Below are 26,380 nucleotides of genomic sequence, written 5' to 3'. Positions count from 1 at the left end.
TTTCTCCTTTGCTTGTTGATTTTATTTTGTATAGGAACTCTATAATCACCTCTAGGCTGGGGAGATGGGAGTTGATGCCTCTATCCTTAGGTCCTCTTTCTATTTTTGACCTGGAACGAAAACCAAGAATTCCACTCTCCTGTGAGTGCTTGCTAAATATTTTTAAAAGTTTTGTTAATGTTCTTTTTTCTTCTTTTCATTTTTTCTTATTCTTTGATTGTCTCATAACTAAATCAAAATTTACCTTTTAAAAGAATAAGCAAAAGCATTCCCTTAAAATCTGTTGTATCTGGAAATACATGCCTCATACTGCAATTGTAGTCTATCACCTCCACCAAGAATGATCCTCCATCACTTTTTGGAATAATAATTGGCTGTTGATTATAAAAGCTGAAGGCTTTCGATGCTACTTTCCTTTATATTAATATGATCAACATGGAAACTGACCTTCTTGTTCCACAGACTTCCCCTTGCATCAATTCACATAAGATTTCCCGAGTTTCTCTGAGTCCATCATTTCTTATGTCACAACAGTTTTCTCATTACATTTAGCAAAATTTGTTCTGCCTTCCCCATTGAGAACCACCCACTTTGTTTGTAATTCTTGACTACTAGAAAAAGAACTTCTCCGAATGTTTTTGTCAATGGGCCCTTTTCCTTTTTCTTTGATCTCTTTGGATTTTATGACTCATAATAGCACCTCTGGAGTAGTGGGTGCACAGAACCAGTGTCATTTGAGGAATGTCTATTAAAATGTCTTTACTCGTACAGCCCTTCCAGTAACTATTATTTTCCTATTTTCTTTCCTCTTCCTAACTGATTGAGCTGATATAGAAAGTCAGAGGTTTATTTTAATTCACATGTTGAGTATCAATAGTCATTTGGAGCACAGGAATATTTATACAATCATTCAGTTAAAGTACTATACAAATGAATGAGCATGAAGTTGACCTCTTGTATTCACAGGATTAGAAAAAGAGCCCTTATAATGTTTACATTACAGACTGTCTTTTCTGCAAATGGCTATATGTGCTTGGCCCAAATGTGAAAAGCTGCTCAAAAAAATATTACAATTATGTTGATTCAAGATTAGAGAGTTAATAAATTTTGATCAAGATGATTATTAGGGCTCCTCCCTTTCTGAATATGAGAACACTAGATGCTTCATATCATCTACTAATACTCTATAGTTTGTTTGCTCTTCTTGGCAAAATTTAGGTATTCATTTATATTGTCAATCAATCAATAAAATTTAGTAAATATTTATTAAGTGCAGATGTTGTGATAAGTGCTTTAGAACATTGGCAATAGCCATCTTTTGAAAGGTAAAAGATTTATGGAGCTCTGTGAATTTGAACCAAAAAAATCTACTTTGTACTAGGAACTCCAGGTGCTGCTTAAAGAGTGCTGCAGCACATGTTGCTGTGGACCTGGACTTAGGAAGATTTAAGTTAAAATCCAGCCTTAGACTTCACTAATTCTGCTGTCCTGGGAGAATTTCTTGACCATTGTTTGCCTTAGTTTTCCAATCTGTTCAATGGGGGTAATAATAGCATTTACTTCCTACCATTATTGTGAAGACTAAATGAGTCAATGTTTGTAAAATGCTTTGCAAGCCTTCAAATATCATATAAATGCTTATTGTTTATTATTATTATCATTATTTAGATCATAGTACATATGCATTCTCTCATCCTAAGTCTCTCTTGACCAGTACTCACATAAATCCTCCTTAAAGAGCCCTTGGAACATTCTGGAATCTTTCTTCTATTCTTTTTGTATAGCAAAAACACCATTGCACCTTCATAGGCTATCCTTTGATCTTTTCCAGAGATTGATTTGATTCAGTGGTATGTCAACTTATTGGTCACTAGTTTCTAGAGTTCTGAAAACAAAGTTAATTATCTTCAATAGTCTAAAAATGATGTGATTCTTCATACCCCTTCCTTGAAGGCTTTTTATTTTGTTTTGGTTTTTTGGTCACTCTGCTATTACCACTGTAGAAGTAGACAGAGCTTTATGTAACTAAGGACCATTTTGCAAATGGGAACAGTTTGCCAAATGAGCTCTGTAATATAGCCACCACTGGAAAAGTAGCTATGTGATTATCAAACTTGCTGTGGCTTTTTCACTTTGGACAATTGATAATGATGTACGCCATCATTCTAATTTCTAGATGGGCTTCAGATTTTGAATCTAGTGTGTTTGACTTATATTGTTTACACGGCTTCTCTTTTCTGATCTTCACTGTAAATTAAATCATTTATAATAGCTTTTTAGAGTCACTACATTAATTTTCATTAGTGTCTGTGGAGTCTTTGCTCCTAAGTGGCATTTTGCAAAAGTGAAAAGCCATTTCTTCTGCCTGGGTATGATGAGCAGTTTTCTTCTACATATCAGGAAGGGCATTTCTTTTAATTAGCTCAGTATGTTTAGAGTAGATTTAAGCATGTGTGTGTGTGCGTGCGCGTGTGCATGTGTGTGTAATATGAATCAGTCTCCAAGCTTAATGGGGACCAACACCTTCTAGTATGATTGGATTCAATTTTTAGGACAGCCTAAAGGTTCGTTGGAAAGAGCACTTACTCTGGAGTTAAGATAACTTACAAATTTAACCTTTGAATGGGTACATGATTTAGATAGAAAGTTGCGGTGAGCTTGTTCCCAAATGCAGCCAGGTGATAAAAGTTCAGATCTTTTATTATCTCCAATATAGCCCGGTTAGCTTAGAGGTCTATCTCTCTGCTTGGTTCCAAGAGCTCCTTCCAAATGTCACCAAATCCAAAGGTTTTGTTCTTCAGCCTCTGCCTCGACTTTCTTCAGCCTCCAGCCAGCTCCACTCTTCATGTCATTCCGGTGAAATCTCTCAAAGTGCTCTCTGTCTGCACCAGAGTGCTCCTCTCCAGTCCAGCTGAACTCTCTTCTGCGACCAGCCAGCCAAGTGGAAAATATATTCTCTCTTGCCTTGCCTCAGAAAGAGGGCTTCTGGCATAATTCCGCTGAAATCTGACCGAGACCCTCTGTCTGTTTTTTTATACAAGAGGGAGGAATTGTGGGATACGAGAGAGAGGGATTATGGGTTTTCTCCCATAGTGCTCTCTGGCCCAAAGAGCTTCAAGGGAGGTGTGAACTCACAAAGTTACAAAGTTTACTTTGTGAAGCTGGCATACTTGTGAACTCCAATGAGTAAAGGTGCAAACACAAGCATTGTACTAATTAGTTCTACTTAGTATCTTGTTTCAGGTTCTGCCCAAAACATCTTCTTGTAAGATTAGATCAACTCTAATGAGTTAGCAGTTTGTAAGGATTCCAACAGAAAGTGTGAAAAATCATTTAAAAATAAAGAATAAGAGAAGAAATTACATCTCAGATGATAGATAGAGAAAGAGTTTTTAATAAAAAAAAATAGAAAATTCCACAGGAGCTAAACAATCTTGAGTAAATAAAATTTAAAAGATTTTGTTCTAACAAAACCAATTCCACCAAAATTAGGAGAAGCAGGAAATTGGGAGGAAGAAAAATTTTGGAGAAAGTTTCTCTGACAAAGGTTTCATTTCTAAATATGCAGAGAACAGATACAGATTTCTAAAAATAAGAGCCATTACCCATTTGATAAATGGTCAAAAATGTGAATAGATAAGTTTCCAAGGAAGAAATTCAATAATCACATGGAAAAAATATTCTAAACCACCCCAAATTAGAGAAATGTAAAATAAACAACTTTGGAGGTACTTCCTCTTAACCATTAGATTGAAAAAGTCAACCAAAAACAAACAAATAAATAAGGAAAAAAGCGGCAATGAGAAAAAAAGTTAATATAGTTTTGATGAATCTATGAAGTAGTTCAACCATTTCTGGAAAGCATTTTGAAAATATCCCCCCAAAACTACTAAATTATTTATTCCCTTTGACTCAGCTAAACCACTATAAAATCTATACCCCCTCTCCCCAAAAAAAAATGTAAAGAGAGATGTGTATACACAGGTATTTACAAAATCATTATAACGGTCTTCAATGGCAAAAAAATAAAAATAAAACTTGAAGGGACACCTGCCAAATGGACAATAATGAAATAAATTATGCTGTTTGGATGTAATAGAATACTATTATAATGTAAGCAATAATTAAAGTTATGCTTTCAGAGAATCAATGAGGATAGAAAGACCTCTGGTGAGTGGAAGTACTTAAAGGTCTAGCTAAGAATCTGTAATCTGGAAATCATTAGAATGCAAGTTTCTTGGAAACAGGTCCGTCTTGTACTTCAGATTTATAACCTCCAGTGTTCAGCACTGTTCTTTGCACAACATTAATGCTCAATGACTTTTTTTTCATTTATTTATCAATTAATTCAGTTTTAAATTGAAATAAGCTATGAGTATGCTCTCTGTTTTTTTTTTTTTTTTCATGTTTCTATTCTGCATAATTTCTGGCTTGGATCGCATGATTACCTTCTGACTGGGAATGACTGCTTGCATTCCACCAAATCCTGTAAAAGTCAATAGAGGAGTGAGTGCTCCACCTCCAGGATGATCCTTGCCATCTCCTTCCCGATCTATGCTTATTATGCAGCACTGCCATTGACACTGATGTTGACAGCCACTCTGACAGACACCAACACTGATACTGACACAACACTGCCATTGACACTGATGCTGACATTTACACTGGCAGACACTGACATTGATACTGACATTGACACTGATGCTGACACTGATGCTGACATTGACACTGATATTCACATAACACTGCCATTAACGCTGGAGCTGACATTGATATTGGCAGACGTTGATACTGATATTGACACAACATTGCCATTGACACTGGTGCTGACATTGACACTGATATTGACACAATACTGCTGTTGACACTGGTGCTGACACTGACCCTGGTAGAAACTGACATTGATGCTGATACAACACTGCCATCGACACTGATGCTGACATTGACACTGATATTGACACTGACACTGGCAGACACCAACACTGAAACTGACATTGACACTGACACTGGCAGTCACTGATACTGACACTGACATTGATACCGACACTGATGCTGAGGATGACGCCATGGCACAAATGATGTTATCAATGGCAGATACCTGCAATGACACTGATGACCCTGACAGTGACTGACACTGACAAATGCCTGCTTGTCCTTACTCAGGCAGATTTGTATTCAGTAATGGCATCAGACAAACATTTTTTTTCTATCCAGTGCTGTTCTATCAATGTCTCTCATTTATAGGAATTGGTTTTAATGCCCTTGCTAAGGGATCTTTTCCCTCCTCTTTGATGTTCTAAAAAGCAGGCCTTCGTTCATGAAATGAGAAAGGCTCCTAGTCACTTTGCCTTTGCATATCTCTATTTTCCTCACTCATTTATCTTACCCTTAGGCACTTGCTTATATCTACATTGGAAAGAAGTGAGGGAGGATGGGGGACCAGAAGAATAAAATCACATTTGGAGATGTAACTAAGCCTAGACATCCGTCACTGGTGCTTTTTCTAAATGGTTTTCCTTACTCCTTAGGGAAGAGAGAGCATATTTCTTCCCTTTTAGAACTGATGCAAATATTATGACTTCTTTGGCTCACTCTGACCTTGCCTCTTTTGAAGTGACAATTTATTTACCTTTAGCATAAAGCAACTTTCTGATTCCAAGTAAAAACAACTTCAAAAAACAGGCTCCTGGGGAACTGAGGGAAGGTGGTTAATGGTATTTTTGCAGCAGGGTTTGACTAAGTTAAATTTAAATGATTTAAAAACCAAGGGAGTGGATTTCTCTTAACATATATTATACCATTGCTATTAGGAATGACACTTTCTTTCTGAAATAGAGTAATGAGAGGAAATTGGATATCTCTTCTCTAGTGTCTTCTTGCTATTTCCAGTGGCTTCCCTTTGGCATTTTCTTTTCTCACTCCCCCCTTTTTTTTCCTTTTTTTTTTTTTTTACTTTCTGCATTTAGTACAGGACCTGGAATCTAGTTGACTAAGTGATTAATACAAGTCTTCTTGGCTTCAACATCAAGATCAAGGAAAAACTTGAAATCTGGGTGACTGTCCTTTGACAGATCAGTCTCCTCCAACTCTTTCCCCATATCTGTGGATGAAGCCAAGCTACATTTTTATATGTTCAAGTTTCTATAAAACCCTGGCTTATCTCTTGCATTAAAACTAGGCTGGAACTAGGCTTTGCCCCAGGATATTGAAAATTCAAGAGTAATGACAGTTCTAGGAAATATTTCCTCCTCATTCCCTTATCCCAACCTGCCATCCTTAGCAGCAACTATTTCTCTTGCAGGTGATAAATGACCTGAATTAAAAGGAAGTACATGGCCTCTCCTTCATTTCTGGAGCTAATACTCCACATGGCCACCCTTTCACTCAGGCCCAAAAATCTTGGAGTTTTCCCTTTGAACATTACTTTCCATCTATTTTCCCAATGTCTCTATCTTCACTTTATCCTAGGTCTTATGGAGAGCTAGATGCTTTCAGATCATCTCCCTCTGTAAAGTGTGAACTGCTTAACGGCAGCTCTTTACCCTTTCTTTGTATCCTCTGTATAATTTAGCACTGTACCTGGTATTTAGGAGTTGTTTAGAAATATATTCTGTTCAATATGTCTTGCACATATCTAATTAAGCACATGTTCTCTCCTCCATTCTAATGTAAGCCTGTGGAGGACAGGGACTGCTCAGTGCTTGGCCCATTAATAAGACAGTAAGTGCTTGTTACATGAATGGATGAATTAAGTGAATGAATGGACAGATGACAGAGTAACATAGAGATATGAGGGGAAGTATTTTGGCCAAAGATTCAAGTCAAACAGAATCGAATCCTTAATCTTACATTTATTGGTTGAGTGACCATAAGTAAATGAACTAACATCTTTTCACCTCAGTTTCCTTTTCTGCTAAAGCAAACATATGGAGTCCGGGATCTTTTGTTCTCTACACTCACCTAACAGAGTCACTTAGGAAGTCAAATGAGACAATATCTAGTTTGATAAGAGGCTCTGGTACTTTTGGCTGCAATTGGTATAAAGACAAGCACCAAAGGAAGTGATATGAAAGAACAGTTTTATGTTCTTCTAGGAAAAATTGGATTCAGGAAGTTATTCGAGATGTCATGAAAATTCTCGTTTCATTGGGTGCCTTTTGCTAATTTTATATCATCACAACTTTACTGTGTTTAACTATTTCATGGAATGAATAGGTATGTATAATAATACTAATACTTCCTGTTTATAGGTTTTTGTGAAATATTATATAGATGTAGTTGCTATGGTGGTTCTCTATAAATAAACCCCAATATATGGAACGGTCACAAAACTCATCATTATCCAAGATGATTCCTGATTCTAGGTCCAGTAATGGCAAATCTTATGTTGTCCACACACATACACACCCCTCTCAGATTACTCTCAGAATTTAAAAAATCATGTGAATAAAGGTGATGTCTGTGCTACCAAATGTGTTGGTCATCCACAAAGTCCACTCATGGTTTTTTTCCCCCCTACTGTAAAAAGATTTTGGTAATCAAATGCAATAGATTTTTTAAAATTATCTAAGATTTATTTCTGGAGACCAAAGATAAGCTCTCTCAATGGAATTACTGAATCATAAAATCTTTGAGTTGGATGGAAGTTCAGTGACCATGGATCCCATCCTTTCTGTGAAGAAGAGCTGCTCCGATTTATCCAACCACAAGACAGACCATTAGGCTTTGGGTTAAGATCAATAAAAGGTCAGTGTTTTCCAAACACATTAAATATGAATTATTATGACTTTTATTATATTCCTATTCAGCCTTTGAAGTTGTTAAACACAGTATAGATGTGATGATATAAAATTAGTAAAAGACCCCCAACAGAAAAAAGGAACTTTTCATGAAATCCCCAATAACTTTCTAACCAAGTTCTCCCTAGAAGTGTTCTTCAAATTATGCTTACTATTTTCCTTTGCTGCCCTACTCAATAAACTTCATGCAGCATGTTTCTGGAGCTTTTAAATAACGCTAAGAATAGAATTAAATAAGACCACACATAAAGTGATTTGCTCACCCTAAAGACTGGTTTATATGCCAGCTACCATTATTATTGCAGTTGTTCAAGCCAGTTTGGAATAGAATGAGTGGTTAGGAGTCAGTGCCTACTATGAAACAAGAGCTTAAATCTCACTTTCTGCTGGGTGTGTCAATTAGCCTTTTTTTGGCTTGTTGATTGATTTCCTCATATTTATAAAAAGGGAATGATTTTTGTTGTTCAGTTGAGTCTGACTTTTCATGATTTGGAGCTTTCTTGGCAAAGATACTGGAGTGATAGCCATCTCCAGGTCACTTGATACATGAAGAAACAGAAGTAAACAGGGTTACATGACTTGTCCAGAGTCACACAGCCAGTGAGCATCTCAGGCCAGATTTGAACTCAGGTGTACCTGACTCCATAACCTATTCTCTGCCCAGTGTGCCACATAGCTGCCGCAATTAAAATGTTTTCTCCACCATAAGTTTTCTCCAAAATGCTTCACTGTGGAACACAGATCATGCTTGTTTCTCTGCTCCAGCAGAGACTCCACTTGGACCATTAGCTAAGACAAAAAAATTCCTCATCAAAAAAACCTAACCTATGGGAAAGTTTTACAAACCTTTTTTTAAACTAAAAAAAAATGGTAGCCATGATTCTTAACAGGATTTGTTTAGGAATGAATTATTGGCCATGGCAATCTTTGAAAAAAGAAAGGTAAATAAAGGGGAACCATTAACCCTGTGAAGACCTCTTCTTCCATTTCGATAGTGTCAGAGTTTTGAAATCAGAAGCAGAGGGGCCTATATTGGGATGCTAAATTAAATATCCTTGCCTAATCACCAGTGAGGGAGCATAATGCTGGAGAACCCAAGTACATCCATATTTAAATTCTTGTCATAAATTAAGTCAGAGAAAGATGGAAGTTGCAGATGAATGGAAAGGCAACCCACAAGTTCTCCTTGGAGAGGCAAATTAAAGGATTGCAAATGAATACAGCACAGGATCTAAAGGAAGCCATACCTGTGTTCATCTGCAACTCCAGAAGGTTAATGGCTCTATTACTTGGTTTCTATCTCAGTTGCTTCATCTTTACACTGGGGATAATAGCAGCACTTACTTCCCAGGGCTATTGTGAGGACAAAATGAGTTAATATTAAATAAAGAGCTTGGAAAACTTTAAAGTGTTATGTAATTGCTAGATATTGTTATTAATATTAATTATGCACTCAAAGATGAAGCATGATTTGATGGGATCTGTTGGATTGCACTGTTCACAAATATTTACAAAAAAGATCACAATGAAAATTAATGCAGCTTATGTAACATTTGTGTCAGAGAATAAAAAAAAAAGACAAATTTTAGGAAGAAATGTACACATTTAATCAGCATATAGTTTGATAGGTGGTAACTTCAACAAAAAAATAGGAATATGTGAAGACATGAAGAAATATTTTGGGAATTGTGACCAAGAAAAGAGAATGAGAAAGGCAAAAGACTTGTCAAATGAATAAAATGCTCCTATCTCTATATTATGAATACTTTCTTGGAGAAAAAAAATCAGGAACTGGATGTATATCATGAAAAACATTTATTATATCTCAGGAAAACATACATTGTTATTGTTGTGTCTATCCTTGAATTTTTTATCTTTGTACAACTTATCCCCACAAAGGTAAAAAGTTAGTATAAGCTAGAATAAAAATGAATACAAATCAGTGCATTCAATGGAAACAATTTAATCCTAGGTGACCCAGTGAATAGATTACTGGGTCTAGAGTTAGGAAACCCTGGATGGAAATCCTGTCTAAGATACTTATTAGCTCTGTGAAATCATGTAAAAAAATCTGCAGGGAATTTAAAGTGATTTTTTAAATTAATTAATGTGATAGTAAGATCCTTTGGATATTCTTGTGTACAGATGACATCTGTAGGGAAAGTCTCCTTGCAAGAAAGGAGGCCGAATACCATAGTAGGAGCTGCAAATCTTGTGTAACAAGGTGACCTTTAAGGGTTGTTTTGTCTGAGCCCAGGCCAGGCTCGAGAGAAATCCCTTTGGCAATCATCCCTCCCAGGGACCATTAAGCTAGTGCCCTCCCAGTGTAGACCATGCTAATGGATAGTGTCTCATCATATCTACCCCTAACTCCTGTGGTCTTTTAATTCTCTTTTTGACATCATGAGTGGACCAAGGCCCACCAGATTAGGGCATAGATAAGATCCCTGATAATGCCATAGTGAAGATGATACTTTGTACCTGGCAGGGACTTATAACTGTTTGTTGGGTTGGATTGAATTGAAATATTTTGCACAAACTTCCCCAAAATGTTCATTCTATTCTCAAAAGGGAAACACAAAAAAACTGGTACATTAGCCCTCAGAAAAGGCAGAGCAGCTCAGTGGGGAGAGGCGTGGATCCACACTCAGAGGAGTTGGAGGAGTAGGAGATCAAAGGGATTAATGCTGGGGTCTGCAAAGGCTGTGGGGAAACAGGGCAGCTGGAAATCTTTCATGGACTTGTTTTCAGAGGACAAGGGAAGGGGTGAGGAAGAGGAAGGAGGACCTTAGGCCAAATTCATGTGGAAAAAATCCTCGATGGCTTTTGGGACGTGGGGCCTTTTGCATTTTGGCCCTTTCCCGTTACACACATGCTTTTTAACAAGGGAATGCATCAAGTGGATCATGAAGAAAAGTTTGTTCAAGGAAGGGAGAAAGAAGCTGTTGCAACAATGTCCTTTGAGGAGATAAAAGGGAATGAGAAAGCAAGAGGGGAATGATTTATAAGGGATATCACCAGGCGCAGAACAGGGGGGCAGCTCGAATCTATAGACTGGCAAGAAGACAAGATTGGGGAACCAATTAGAAGGTGAAGAGAAGGCTTTGCAATAGGAAAGGAAGAAGACTGTGGCTGTCTTGGGAGGAGGATGCCGAGGACAAAAAGAGCATCTTAAAATCCCAATCTCGATTTTATGTTTCTTTCCCTTCAGAACTGAAATGGAGTCTGCCCCAAGCAGCAGAGACTGGTTCCCAGGCAGGGATCCAGAACTGGCAAGAGGCCGAGTTCAGGGCACCTCTCCTACAGGAAGTTTTCATCTTTAATGCAGTAAAGACATACAAGTTCTATTAGGTAGTGATACATACCTACCCCTATGCACACTCTATATGTGGATCTGTGTAGATATATGTGTATAAAGGAGTTAATTATGCATATGAAGGGTTTTTTGAGTCAAAAATAATTATGCCCTCCTTGAAAAGTTCTTTGTGAGGGTCCAAAGAAAAGCCTTTTGTGTGGCTCTCATATTGGGATGTAGGACATAAAAGAACAACAGCTCTGTATTGGTTTAAATACTTACTGCCTAATATAGTATTCCGTTATTTCTAAGTGAGGTTACATCTTTAATAGCACTATTGATGAAAGGGTGTCAGCCTATCTGCATTTTGCAACAAAAGGGGAGATGTATAAATAGGTGGGCATTGTCTGGCAAAATCTTCCGCGCAGCCTTCGGGGAGGCAGAATGATGGGGACGGAGGTAAATAATCCATACTCCATGAAAACAGGTTTTATAAAAAAAATCATTCAAGGACCAGCAGAGAGGAGGACTGCCACAGTACTAAACTCATTTTCATAAATGTTACCGGAGAGGCAATTGCTCAAATATAATTCTCACATTAGGAGGTTAAGAGAGATAATAACAGCTTCACACAGGAGGAAAATAACAAAAGAAATAAGATGTCAAATATAATCAGATCCATCTTTTCCATATAAATTCTGGCCACAAAATTGCTCTGTAATTATTTCAAAACTCTAGTTAATTTTACCCCCCCTCCCCTTTTTTTTCTTTTCAGTATTGAATTCAGTAGTCCCCCGAGGTCTCTGGCTACATCTGGGTTTTTGTCCTCACCAGAGCTTCTGCATGGGGGGAAATCACCGTGCATTATGCTGGTTAAACCAGACAGGTTTCTGTGCTGAAGGTGACACTGAAAATAGCATTTAAGACACATTTCATAGTTCTCAATATTCTGCCCCAAAGTGTGCACTGTGAACTTGAGGTGACGTAACGAAATATTGGAACATGCTCCCCAAATGGGACTTTTTTCAATTTAGGTTTGGTTTGGTTTTATTTTTAATGCTACGAATTTCCTCTGCCAGGCTGAGCTGGAAGAAGAGGAGAAAGACTTCGAAGAGTCATACAGAAATCTATGGATCCTTATGTGTAAAACAAGGGGCGCAGAGTAGATGAGCTCTTGCTCCTTGGCCATCGCCAACCATCTGTGAGGTTATGGTTCAATCAGGGATTGAATAAAAGAGGAGAGAGAGAGAGAGAGGAAAAAAGTGAGAGAGAGAAGAAAAGAGAAAGAGAGTGAGAGAGGAAAAGAGAAAGAGAGAGAGGAAAAGAGAGGGGGGAAGAGAGAGAGAGGAAAAGAGAAAGAGAGAAAGGAAAAGAGAAAGAGAGAGGAAAAGAGAGAGAAAGGAAAAGAGAAAGAGAGAGAGAGAGGAAAAGAGAAAGAGAGAGAGGAAAAGAGAAAGAGAGAAAGGAAAAGAGAAAGAGAGAGAGGAAAAGAGAAAGAGAGAGAGGAAAAGAGAAAGAGAGAAAGGAAAAGAGAAAGAGAGAAAGGAAAAGAAAAAGAGAGAAAGGAAAAGAAAAAGAGAGAAAGGAAAAGAAAAAGAGAGAAAGGAAAAGAAAAAGAGAGAAAGGAAAAGAGAAAGAGAGAAAGGAAAAGAGAAAGAGAGAGAGAGGAAAAGAGAAAGAGAGAGAGAAAAAGAGAGAGAGGAAAAGAGAAAGAGTGAGAGAGAGGAAAAGAGAAAGAGAGAGAGAGAGGAAAAGAGAAAGAGAGAGAGAGAGAGAGAGACAGACAGACAGACAGACATGGGAGTTAGGGAATAGACCACTAGCCTTGGCTTTTCTCCCAGAGGGAGCCTCAATGTCAGGCATTAGTGGTGACCACTCCAGTTGTCTTGGCTATGGGAACTCGCCCATGCTGTGTTGGTAAGCCCAAGAAAGCCCCCTCCTGAAATCTCTCTCCAGTTAAAAGGAAGCTCAGCAGCCCAAACAGGAATTTAACCCATAAATAAATAAGGGAACGCACTGATAAATGGGGAGAGCTCATCCCCTCCCAAGGCAACCCATCCCACTTTTGGAAAACTGGTAAAAAAAAAAAAAAAAAGGGGGGGGTGGTATCTGAATGGTGCAGTGGGTCCAGCCCCAAAGTCAGGAGATCCTGAGTTCAAATCTGGCCTCAGACACTTAACACTTCCTGACTGTGTGACCCTGGGCAAGTCACTTAGCCCCAATTGCCTCAGGAAAAAAATAAAAAGAAAAACAAGGAACCCACATTTGATCTTCCCAACGGCCAACCTTGCCGAGATCCTTAGGGCAGCTTTGCTCTGTCTTGCCTCTCTCTGCCAGGTCTCTGACACGAAAGGTGCTCAGTGCCGGCTCTGGCTTTGTCATCAACGCGAATATCAGAGAGCACAAGGCCAGGCGCACCCCTGGGGATGCTCTTCTGGAGCCCTCAGGTCATGGAAATATTGGTCACTATCCCTTAAATTCATGTTTACTCCCACTGCTCAGCTAATTTTCAATTGTTCTGATTATATATTGTCTCCGGCCCACGTCTCTCCCGTGTCAGCCACAAAAATGGATTCAGATACTTGTCAAAAGTGCTGGGGTCTGGACAGACCCTTTCAGTGGCGTGCCCTTTGTCCCCCGCTTTGGTAATCCAGTGGCAAAAGGAAATAACTCCTGTTCTTGAAGAAGCCATCCTGACTCTGTCATCGTTGCTTGCACCAATCACCAGTCACTCTGTTTTAGAGATGGAAGTCTGGGGTGTAGATTCGGTTTGTCCATTTGTCTCTGTCTCTGCCTGTCCATCTCTTTTCTGGAACAACTTCTGACATGTTTCCATCTTGCAGGGCCAGGTCTGTTTTCCAGCTCTTTCACTGTGACTCAGCCGCCCTATACACCTGCCAGTTCTCAAAGATTTAGATCCTTTGGTCCCGAGACTAGACTTTACCAAAGGGTACAGATGCCCCCTCCCTGTGGTCAGCCTTATGTGGGGCAGGCTGGCTCCTATCATTTCTTTCGAGAATTGTTGTTCCACTGCCTTCGGTTCAAAGGCCATTCGTCTCTGGTCAGTTGTTAGTCCATCTACCCCAAGATGAGGACTCGGATCTGTTCTGACCCCCCTTGTTCTCCCATTGTAGCACAAACACACATCGATTCACACTCAGACATATACACACAGAGAGACACACAAATACAAAGACCTTCACTCACACTCAGACACACACAAATGCACCCACACAAACACATTCACTTATACTCACATACACACAAACACACATTCGGTTATACTTGGACGCATAGACACACACACACACACACACACACACACACACACACACACTTTATTTTCTTCAGCACCACCTCGCTGCCCCCATCATTTTTTCAAATAAACTTGCGTTTAGTCACGCTTCTCCTATGATGTGCTAAGGAAGACCAAGAATAAGGGTTTCTATTTCTCCCCAGGAAATTTCACCTTATTCCAGTAGTCTACCTGGTACTGGCCCCTTGCATCCTGCCTTGATGTCCCACATTTTGCCTTTCTGTCCTAGATTTTTACTTTCTGACAGCACCCACTCTTTTGAAAGGGAACATCTACTTAGCACATTTGTATTCTCAAAAACAAAATTTTGAGAAGCGCTCCCCATAATCTTGCATTCTCTATTCATTATTGATCACTCAAACCTCTCTGTAGTCCTGAACCCAGAGAACCGAACTCTTCTTTACTCGGTCGCTTTGATAAACAAAGCGAAAGCTCTCAGACCCCCAACTCCATGGGAAGCAACGCCTTTCTCTTCTCCACAAGCCTGTATTTATGAAGCTCTTCAGAGCAAGGACGTAGTTTGACATTGAACTTGTCAGCTTCCTTCCAGAGAAATAGCTAAATCGGCTTGGCCATTGAACTTTTGTACAGAAGTTATTTCCTCGGGGTGCTTATGTCCCTGAATTAGGAAAGTATTCTTGATCATTATAGCAAAATGTATATTACCTTCTATATGAAAAATGATAAATGAGAGAAAGATGCCTTTTGTGGAATAATTCAATGCTGTCAAGGGACCACAAGGTCAATTGGGTCCCAGATTGGAGCCTCCATCAGCTTTGATTCATTTTTCTTTTTATCTTGGCTTTTGAAAGGAGATTTTATATATATATGTGCGTGCATGCATGCGTGTGTGTGTGTGTGTGTATGTGTGTGTATGAATATATATATATGTGTGTGTGTGTATATATATATATATATATATATATATATATACACACACACACATATATATATATATATACACACACACACACATATATATATATATATATATATATATATATATATTTCCTCTTGTTTAGGGTTTCAGATTTTTAACAGGTTCTTACAGAATTTGCAAATTCTGGAAAACAAGCATCAGAGTCAATCAATTAAATCCAATAAAAGTCATACCAGAATTAAGACGACATGTCAGGCATTGTGCTGACCACTGGAGATATAATAATAATAATGATAAAATATCTTAGAAAGTACCTACTGTGTGTCAGCCACAATGCCAAGTGTTTTACAAATACTCTTTAATTTGATCCTCGCAACAATTATGACATAAAAGTATTATTATTATTCTTTGTTTACAGATGAGGCAACAGAAACTCATTGGCTCATCCAGGGTAATATACCTCCATGAGATATGGTCACATTTGAACTCAGATCTTTTTTATTCTCTATCCATTGTACATCACCTAACTTCCCACAAAGAAAAAAAAAAAAAAGCTATCATCCAGTGGGGAAGATAGCTTGTCAATAAAAAGAAGAATATAGAATAAATACATAGTAGATAGAAGGAGAGAAAAGTCTTAGAAAGAAGATCACTAGTGGGGAAGACCTTCAGGCATAGGATTACAACATCTTAAGGCTGGAGGAAATCTCAAACTTCATTTCATCCAATGCCTTCTTGGGATGGTCGTGGTTGCCTTCATCAAACTGAGAGCTGGGAAAGACTGGCCAAAGACTTGGCTCAAAAACACCAAGGTCTCCCAGTGCTTTCAGAGCCATCTCTAGTCCCCCTACATTTCTATCCAACCACCGGACCCAGATGGCTATGGAGGGGAAAGGGAGGCAGGTGACCTGCACAGCTCCCCCTCCTTTAAATCCAAGTCACTTTCATCTCTCTGATGTCATGCTGCCCTTCAAGAATGAAGGGCAAACAATGACAATAATATGATGTCTAGAAGGGGAAGGGACTCATCCCTGGAGCTTCTCTCTCCAAAGGGGCCGTTATTATTGTGTGCCTGTTTCCATGTGTGAAATGTAGCTCCAGCTTTCTAGTGAGTGACCGTTGGCCCCTTAGTGCCAGGTGGGAGATTAGCCCCATTGGGCACCAGTTGGCAGATTTCCCCTCTACTGTGCTTCCTTACATTGTGTCACTGCAGAAACCCAAGAGCCAATCTCCACCAATTTGTTGGTGCTGTCACTAAAATAAAGTCTTGCATCCTGATAGTAGCAGAACCCTAGAAAGAGCCCAGAAAAGTACACTGGGTGACTGGGATTGATGGGAATTGTAAGGTGCAGAATGTGTCTCCCTGCCCATCATCCCTGGCACAGTTCTCAAAACAAGATAGACCCTGTCTAAGTAAATGTTAGTGGAATCCAGTCGAAATAAGAGAAATTTTATTTCCAGTTTATTCTGGCTGGTAAAGAAAGGAGAGATTAGGTTTCTTCTGCTTGGTCCTGGAAAGCAGAAAGCAGAATAATGGCTACATGTCGCAAAGAACTAAATTCATGTTTAATGACAAGAAATCTTCCTCATAGTAGAGCAAAGTTTCTTAAACTGTGGGCAGCAATACCATATAGGGTCACATACCTGAACGCGGGGATTGTGAAATTATGATCTATTATGAGCAATGTTTGACTTGTATACCTATTTTATGTACTTTTATGTTGTATAAAAATGTCTCGGGCTTGTGTGAAAAAAGGTTAAGAAGCCCTGCCCTCGAGTCATTTCCAAGGGAAAGGGTCTCTGGGAGGAGATGGGGAATCTCCCTTATTGGAGATCTCAATACAAAGGAGCAGGCACCCTTTATTTGTCATCTGGCAGAGGGAACATTTTTCAGATGTGATCCAGATGACATGGTTGCTTAGGACCCTTCCAGGAGGAAATCCTGTGATTTTTTTTTTAGTTGAGAGCTTCTCAATTTGGAGTTTTTGCCACAAACAAGGCTAAGAATCCTATCCCTCCACACAGATTAGTGGATTTCTGTTTGTAGAGGTAGGGGTAGGACCCTGCACAGTGACTTATTCCAGTGAAATGTAGGAGATTAATGAGTTCCTATATGGCCATGCTAATTTTACTTCCACAGATATGTTTATCCCACCTAGGATAACAGGGCTCTCAGCATCCATCCCCTGCTTCCGTGGTCTGTTAGTAATCCTGATATAAAACACATTGCTTGGCAAGATAAGTACAAGTTAGACACGCTGAATTCTTTGCATTTCTAGAATGTAAAATGGGCTCTAGGAGTAGGAAAGTCAGTAAAAATGATTAGGAAACCATGAGGAAGTTTAAGTCAAACAGGATAAAAGATGGACGATAAATTTGTACAATTCCAGGTAGCAACAATGGGGACGGAGCAGGAAATGTAAACTGGCAAGAATAAAGTCCAAAACTATTGTATGAAGTGAATAATAACATGGTGCCTGGAAAAGTGGAACAAGGCAAATCTAGTTCTATTTCTGCCGTGCTCTAACAAGGTGATCCTGGAAAACTCTCCAAGACTATATAAATTGGAGATCAGGTGCCGATATGCATTTCCCCTGTTGTAGACGGCTGGAATTGTGCACTGAGATCGGGACTGTGGAGCGCTTGAGGCTAACTTCTGATTGGACAATACTCTGGACATATGCTTGGAAAATGGTCCTTTCCACTATCTGTACTGGCTCAATGATTGGTGTACAGAAGATTGTAGGAGGGACTAGGAGGTGGAGAAAAGCTAGCCAGGGACTCACTCTCAGAGGTAGATGAGGAAAGGTAGTTGCAGAGAATCTGCTTGCGTCCTGTTCAATCCTGCGTAAGGGGACCGAGAATAAAGATTGAGGACTTTTGCTTATCCTGACTCCGGCTGATTCTGGGGTGTCCTGGGTGTGAGCACGGTCGTTACACCCTATGAAAATCAAATGATAGACCTCAACCATCTTTTATAGAGAAATTGGGTTTTAACCTTGACTATTTGGAAATCAATTAGCTATTTAGAAAAATACTTTTTCTGTATGAGCCTGTATGAGACTCTGGCTTTTTCCAGCCAAAGCAGACCAATTGCTAACTATTTCCTGAATTTGATCTTCCATCTCCTACCTCCATGTATTTGCAAAAGGCATTCTTCATGCCTTTCCTTTTTTTTCTCCCAGTCCCATGAACTTTCTCAAAGGGCAGCTCCCTTGTGAAGCCTTCATCTGTCCCCTCGTCATTAGTTCTGACTTCTTCCCTTTCCATCCTGTTATGGAAGTTGAGAAGAAAGTTAGATCCCGCTGGACAGGATCTTTTTGATCTTTGTAGCCTCAATTCTGACTAAATGCCTCCCACATAGTAGGTTCTTAATAGGTCTATCAAATACAATAAGAGCTATCCAACATTTGAGTAGAAATACATGTTTATATCTGTTAGGAAGATTAAGAATGTTGTAAACATTAAGTAGCATCATAGAATGTTAGCACAAACCCTTCTGATGAGGAAGCAGCTGTAGACAATGCTGCCCACAAAGGCAAGGAGACGACTTCTAGAATTGGACACGGTGTCCCTTTCAGGTACTACATTCTATGACCCATCAGTCCAATGAGAGCTGACAGGACCCAAGCCATGCCCTCGAGAGGGCACATGGACCGATGGGTTTGTGCCCTTCTTGGGGCTCTGCCGATCAACCACCTGCCACTAAAGGAAGGCCCGCAAGGCTCTGCAGAGGTTTATCCTTTGTGCCGCAAAGGGGACTGGGTAGCTCATCCCTGTGCAGTCCATCTGCTTATTCACTGGATTCACTCAGTAGAATGTCAGCTCCCTGAGAGCAGAGAATTGTAAAGGTTTTTGTCCTTGCCTCCATACTGCTCAGCACAGTAACTCATGCACGGTACAGGGCTTGATACATGTCTCTCGGATTTCACTGATAGCCCACAATCTAATAAGCAGAAAAGAATCATGCCATTGTCTTTGGAAAGTGCCATTACAAAAGCAGACCATGGTTCTTCTTATATTTTAAGTCTGATAGGAAACAGTCTGTCTAGAGCTTAATCAATCAATAGGAATGGCTTTAAGGCCAGATGCCTGGGATAGACTCAATTTCCAATCAGGGGACCTGGGTTGAAATACCTTCTCTCTCACTCATCACCTGGGTGACCTTGGCCAAGTCACTTAAACCCCATCCCCAGCCTCAGTTTCCGTGTCTACAAAATAAGTGGGCTGGACTAATTGATATCAAAGTTCCCTTCTGGCTCCATTTGTAGGATTCTAAATCATGACTTTGCTACTTAGAACATATGTGAACTTGGAAAGCTCATTTCTCTGAGACTCAACTTACCCATCTATAAAAGGGAAGATTGAGCCTGGATGATCTCAAAAAGCCATTCTACCTCAATTTCTGTGGTCCTATCCCTTAAAACACATTGACCTTGGGGAAAACTTTTGGTTTAATATGAACATCAAAATCCATGAGAAATCACTTCCACAAATTGAAATTATAATTCTTAACAATATTGCTAAACATGTAGACACAACTTGTGTGTGTGCAATGTTATTTATAATATTGTATATCTGATATTATTGTGAAGTTTCATGGCTTCCTAGATCCATCTGAAGGAGGCACAAAAAAATGGGACAGAAGAGAAACCTAGAGGAGAGGTGATGGGGAGACAAGAATGAGGGATAGATGGCTGACAAGATAGAAAGATATAGATGTTCTACCTAGATAGATGGTAAGTGCTCATGTACATGGAGGGAGGGGGTGATGAAATAAAAACAGAGAATCCTGTTGCTTACCTTTTTGCCAACAAAAATGAAGAGTCCTCCCGTGATCATCTTTCTCTGGGCACTTTTACCACAAACTGAGAGGCAATACAATATAATAGACAGGAAGTCTTGGTTTCAAATCCTCCCTCTGACCCTTGCTATCTGACGATGAACAAATCACAGGATGATAACTGCAGTTAATGTTTTTCAGGATTATTTTTAAGTGAAATAGTTTGTGTAAGTGCCAAAGGTACACTGCTACATAAATGTCATCTATCATTACTTCCAGCTGAGTCAGATCAAGCATGATAATCTCCCTTGTCTTCCCCTCTGAGATCATCTCCGTGTCTAGTTATTTACATGATGTCTCCTCTGATTGGAATATGAGTCCTTAAAGATTAGATTATTTTTAACTTTCTTTCCCAGTAGTTAACACAGGACCCAGCACACAATGCATCCGTTCTCTTTGATTGATACAGTCTCCTCAAAAGGGGAAGGGAAAGGCACCAGAATTTCTATAGCACTTACTTGACATCCTAAGTCAGATTTGAGGGTTCCCGGAGGCTCTGACTCTTTAAGGAAAACATTTCAAATCATGGTCTTTTCAAGTTGCCTGGTCTTTATCTAGTCCTCTTTCTCTGGCCCATTTTTCTCCTCGGCCCTGTGCCCTTATTCCACACAGGTGCAGAGAATCTGAAGCTTGTCACCACGACGCTGCCCGAGGTCCTGAACAGCAGCGTTCTGTTTTGTCTCCCCGTCCAGGATGGGCATTCTTCAGCTGGGGTCGCCACTGCCCCCTCAGCAGCCTGGCTCTCAGGTGCTTCTCTAGAGTAGGGGGACCCACCATGGTCTTAGGGGCTTGGTCAGCACGAAGGCCGGGACGTCACTTAGGTTTTTCCTAAAGCTAATAGCTCCTGGTTCCCCCTCTCCAAATGCAATGGCAGCTGGGGAACTTAATGGCTAAAATCCCGGGAGGCAGCCAAATGATGCAGAGGAAGAATGATGGAAATCCAATTGCTGACTCTGGGAAAAACTCTTTACCACTCCGTGCCTCAGTTACCTTATCTGTTAAAAATGGAAATGATAATAGCACATCCTGTAGTACCAAAGAAACTGAGATGAGTAGAGACTTGCTTAATTTTAAAGTGGAAAGTTTAATAAGCCAGCTGACTGCATGGGAATCTCTTTCCAAAGCACAGAGACACTGAGGCACAGAGTTTATATAGGGTTTTAGCTAACTCGAGTTGCAAGCTGAGAATGCAATCAGCTTAATCTTTTGCAGCTGTTGTGATCTTTACTTCAAGGAGAAAGGAGTTAACTTGGCACTAACAACCTGGGGCTTGTGTCTCAGGCCCTGTCCCACAGGGGAGAAAGGCTAGATAACACAACTCGGTGTCTTGGTCAGGGACAATAGCTTAGTTCCCGGGGTCATTTTTGGACAGGGTGAAGTCAGAGAGGCAGACGTCTGGATCCCGTTTTTCTTTTCTATCCTTCATTGTGATACAACGGTATATGAAGGGGAGTGGGAGCCTCAAGGTGTTCTTTTAAACTCAATTTTCCCAAGCCTAATTGCACAAATAACAAAGGGGAAAGAGGGCACGGCCTACTTTCCAGGGCTCAATAATACCTTGCAGAGTTGTCATGATGATCAAATGAATATGTAAAGTGCTTCGAAATCCTTAAAGTACTATCAGATGCTATTTATTAGTATCTTTAATCCTGAATACCTGAGACTGAACTGTATTTGTTTTCATGTTGTCTCCTCCATTAGATGGCAAGCTTCTGGGAAACTGGGACTGTCTTTTGACTATTTGTGCATCCCCAGTGTTTAGTACATAGTAGGTATAAACGAATGTTTGTTGAGTTGAATTGATTTGAATCTCTTAGCCTCCAGGTCCACATCACTAAAATGAAAGGTAACAGAAGCACTTACCCTAGGGGGCTGCCAGGAGGATCAAAGGAGAGAAGGGAGGAAGTATTTGCAGAACGTGAAATGCTACCACTTGTTGGTTCTTAGCAGTAGAATTGCCACTGTCCTTAAATGCTACAATCAAGTGTCTTTCTAGATGTCTGTCCAGCCTCCTCCACCCCAGTACTGGTATATTTCCTAATTATTTTGCAGATACGCTTTGTATTTACTTATAAGAAAAAAGGCCATTTCTCCAGAGGCAGTGGAAACTCCCAGAGGACCTGCTGTTTCATTGTCATCTGTCTCCTTAGTACTTGGCACCTACCAGGGGCTTAATAAATGACTGTTGATTACCTGGTTGGTTGATTCCTTTAAACAAACCAAGAAAACAGGTTTCTTCTTAAAGATACAAACTAACACAGATCTAACACAGAGACTTAAGAGAAAGACTAAAAGTTATTATTTCCATTTTCTCTCAAATATGAAAAGTTTTGGTTTAGCTTTGACTGACATTTTAGGAAGTCAGTGACAAGAAAGAGAATAGAAAGATTCATGGGGGCAAGGAAGCTGTAGCTAGGCCTTCCAGCTGGCCATGTTGGAGGAGGATTAGGTGCTTGAGCCATTTAGAATTGAAAAATAAAATCGTCCCACGAAAGAACAGGACAGCTTTCTTCTATATCAGAAGAGATTATAGTAGAAGAATGAAACTGTTGTGTTTGTCCTGACAGGAAAGAGCAGAGGCAATTGTGATATCAATAATGCAAATAGAATAGAGTTCTGGACGCTCTGGAACCGATCTCTTCCAGAATGGAATGGGAAACTTCAACAAATAGTGAGGGTTCTAAGATAAGGACTTTGAAGTTACTATCCAGGTAGGTTTTAGAAAAGATTCTCTTGTAGCTATATTTTGGGCAGGATGGTCATTGAGGCCCCTTTCAATTCTGAAATTCTCGATGACTTTTGTCAACACAAGAACACAACACAAAAAAAAAATTGTGTTTTTTTTCCCTTGAAGTTGATGTGTAAAACACATGCATCTCCTACTTATACAGCCCTGTGTTCTGATGAATGTAATAATAACAATCATTTTAGTTGACATTTGAATAGTGCTTTAAAATTTGCAATGCAATTTTCATGTGCACTATTTCATTTGAATCCGGCAGGATCAGATATTGAATGAAAGAAGTTTTAAATATGGAATTGACCTTGGAGATCCTCCAGGCCAGGGGCCCTTAAACTGAGGTCCTTGAACTTATTCTTTAAATATGTAGATTACTGTACTGCAGTAACTGGTTCTTTGGCAACTTTATATATTTTGCTTTATGCGAAGGCAAAATTCTAAGATGGAACCCATGGGTGTCACTGGACTGCCAGAGGGCTCCTAGACAAACACACACACACACACACACACACACACATACACACAATTAAGAACTTCATTCTGTCCAATTCTACAGTGTTCTGAGCACTGTGCTAAGGACTTTGAATGTAAGGAGAGAATAAGTACCTGAGCACGGTTCTGTAGCTACCTAGTCTCAGAGCCAGGACCAGAATTGAGGTAAGTTGAGTCAGCCCCACGGTACCTCACTCACCTAAAGCAGACTTGCAGTCACGAAGTGCAGTCACGACAAGGGTGTCAGGCACACTTCCCAAAGTAGCCCACGGCACCTAGTTTAACCACAGCCCCACGGGTTACAGCAGTGACAAACATTGAGCTATAAACCAAAGTTTGACTAAATCATAATAAAAAGGGTTGGTAAATCTCGGGCCAGCCACCGCGGTCATACAATTAACCCAAATTAACAGAAGAATGGCTAAACCTTTCAACATACTCAGAATGGATAGTGTGCTACACACCAAACTTCATTGGGGAAGACAGGTTCAGCTTGCCTCTGTAATTTCCATGAGGGGGTCTATATTTTGATCCAACAAAAGACAGCTTAGTCTGATGGAGAGAGAGCAAGCCTCAGAGCCAGGAACACTTGAATTCCAGCCTTGCCATTGAATGCCAGCCTGTATGAGACTCTGGTTTGGTGAGACTCTGGGTGAGTCACGTAAAATCTCAACCTTTTGGAAGCTCTCAAAGATCAGTGAGAAACTCTCTATACCAATCCCATCCCTGTAGCTTTCCTTAGATCCATTTAATAAAACAAGGTGGTTATTTAGTGTTACATATTATGCACTTAATCTTAACTTTCACTGCATTACGTCTGATCTCATCTGAAGTGATACTTCTTTAAGATCAGACCTTTGAAATACACGGGTTCTTCAAGCTATACATGTCATTGCATTTGAGAGGCCATTGGAGAAAGCCAAAGACTGGGAGGGAGAAGCAAAGAACAACTTTCCTGTTGTGTTCTTCAATTTGGTTGTAGCAGGTGAGATGATAAGAATGAGGAAAAATTGAAATTTATTTTGTGAATCCCAAATGTTGCTCTTGGGGACCTCTTCAAATGAGAACTACTTCAGCAGGTGATTACAGTCAAGTCTGCCTTTAACCTTGAGATGGTTAAACCAGAAGTGTAAATGTACCGGTTCCCCCAGTGCTAGGGGGATGAAGAATATGGCAGGTGCACACACATGCATGCATATATACGCAAATAATCTCAGAAGAAACATGTAAATTGATAAAGCAGAATACAATGCCAAATATGGGAAAATCTAAAGGATCTCCTATTTCTTCAGCCTGAGGAATCGTTCCCAGCACAAATAAGGATTGGCCTTCTGAAATCCAAAGCAGTTAAGTGATTTCCCAGAGTCACACAGCTAACTAGTGTCAGAGACAGAATTTGAATACTGGGCTTTCCTATGCTGGTGGCAGCACTCTTGCCACCTTCCTATTCTCCCCCCATGAACCACCCCTACCATGGGAAAAAATAATGTTAGCCAACATTTATACCAGGGATCAAACTTTTTCCACTCACTACCCCTTGTCAACTGAGAAAATTTTATATGACTCTAAGTATATATATAACAAATAAATATACAAATCAAACATCTACTGATAATAAATCATAATGTTGTGACTCTACATTCAGTTGCATGACCCCATATGGAGTTACAAACCAAAGTTTAAGAAACTTTGATTTATATAAAGCTTTAAGTCTTGCAAAGAAATTTATATAGAGAGAGATGCCTATGTCTGTATGAATTTATTATTACATTAATTATAGAATTATCCATATCGAATATATATGTAAATGTTTATTTCTAAACATCTATACACACACTGAGTACTAAGTTTTAAGATCTAAAAAGTATTGATGCTCTTCTATATTTCTATTTCATATAAAAAAAATATTCAACCTAAGAGCCTGGCATCCTTTATAGCATCATCAACTCAATCAGACTTTTAAAATTTTTAGTCCTGGGGAGTTTTAACATTTCATACTTTAAAAAATGTTTGTATTGAAAGACTTCTGCATGCAGGAAAATGTGGGGTAGGACTTAGAAGCTGCTGGAAAAGATAGGGGGAACACTACAAACTGCCTCAGTCAGTGTTTTACCTGGCCTGCTCAGAAATAACAGGAATAAAATATCTAGGATTATCCCTATCCCTCTTGTCATTAAAATCCCTGAGCGTACATCTGGGGGTGCTTCCCCTCAGAGAATTCAAAGTCTAATTTCAACTATATTTCTGTCCTTGGCTGGATGGTGAATTCCCAGGTACTTGAGAAGCATCTTTCAGGGTAGAGAAGGAGAAAGCAACCTCGGTCTTAGCATACCTGATATGAGTTAGTTTTTTTTTTTTCATTCTACATTCTAAACTTATATCTATCCCTAGAACCTAGATATACATAGTGCTCATCATCAAACTTCAGGGGGAGAAATGAGATTGGTCAAGGGAGATACATCCTCAAATATGAGGAAAATATTTCATCTGCCTGGAGAACTCCCCCAATCCAAGTCAAGACTTATCCATGATTGATTGACCTCCTGACACAGATAGCTAGTGTCCAAGAAATAATATGAATACAGAATTCCAACGCTCTGTCCATGCTGATGTTGCTATATAACCCATCCCTGCTATGAGAAAAAAAGTAACATCTAATATTTCCACAGACCTTTAAGGTTGACAAAATGCATTCCATATATTCTCACTTTATCCTGACAAAAACTCTGGAAGGCAGCTTTTACTCTCTCATTTTAGAGAGGAAGACAGACAGAGAGAGAGAGGAGAGAGAGAGAATGAGAGAGAGAGAGAGAGCGAGAGAGAGAGAGAGAGAGAGAGAGAGAGAGAAAGAGAGAGAGAGAGAAGGACTTTTTCAGGGTAACATAATAATGATGAGGAAGAAAGTAATCATGATAATTATAACATATACAGTATCTAAGGAAGATTCCAACTCAGGTTTTCTTGGATTTAAGTTCACAGTTCTTTTTTCCATGTCACCTAGATGCCTTTTATGAC

General features: G+C 39.5%; 1 protein-coding gene and 1 long non-coding RNA gene across 2 annotated transcripts in view; one reads left to right on the top strand and one right to left on the bottom strand.

Annotated features, from left to right (window-relative positions):
• TNNI3K (TNNI3 interacting kinase) overlaps positions 1-26,380 on the top strand; it is a 186,761-nt gene that overhangs the window by 42,144 nt on the left and 118,237 nt on the right. The gene's annotated exons all lie outside the window — the stretch shown is intronic.
• Positions 1-26,380, bottom strand: part of LOC127563150 (uncharacterized) — a 49,657-nt gene that overhangs the window by 17,206 nt on the left and 6,071 nt on the right. The gene's annotated exons all lie outside the window — the stretch shown is intronic.

This window comes from Antechinus flavipes, chromosome 4, assembly GCF_016432865.1.
Source record: "Antechinus flavipes isolate AdamAnt ecotype Samford, QLD, Australia chromosome 4, AdamAnt_v2, whole genome shotgun sequence".
Classification (NCBI taxonomy): Eukaryota; Metazoa; Chordata; class Mammalia; order Dasyuromorphia; family Dasyuridae; genus Antechinus; species Antechinus flavipes.
This window is presented reverse-complemented; position numbering and strand designations above follow the sequence as displayed.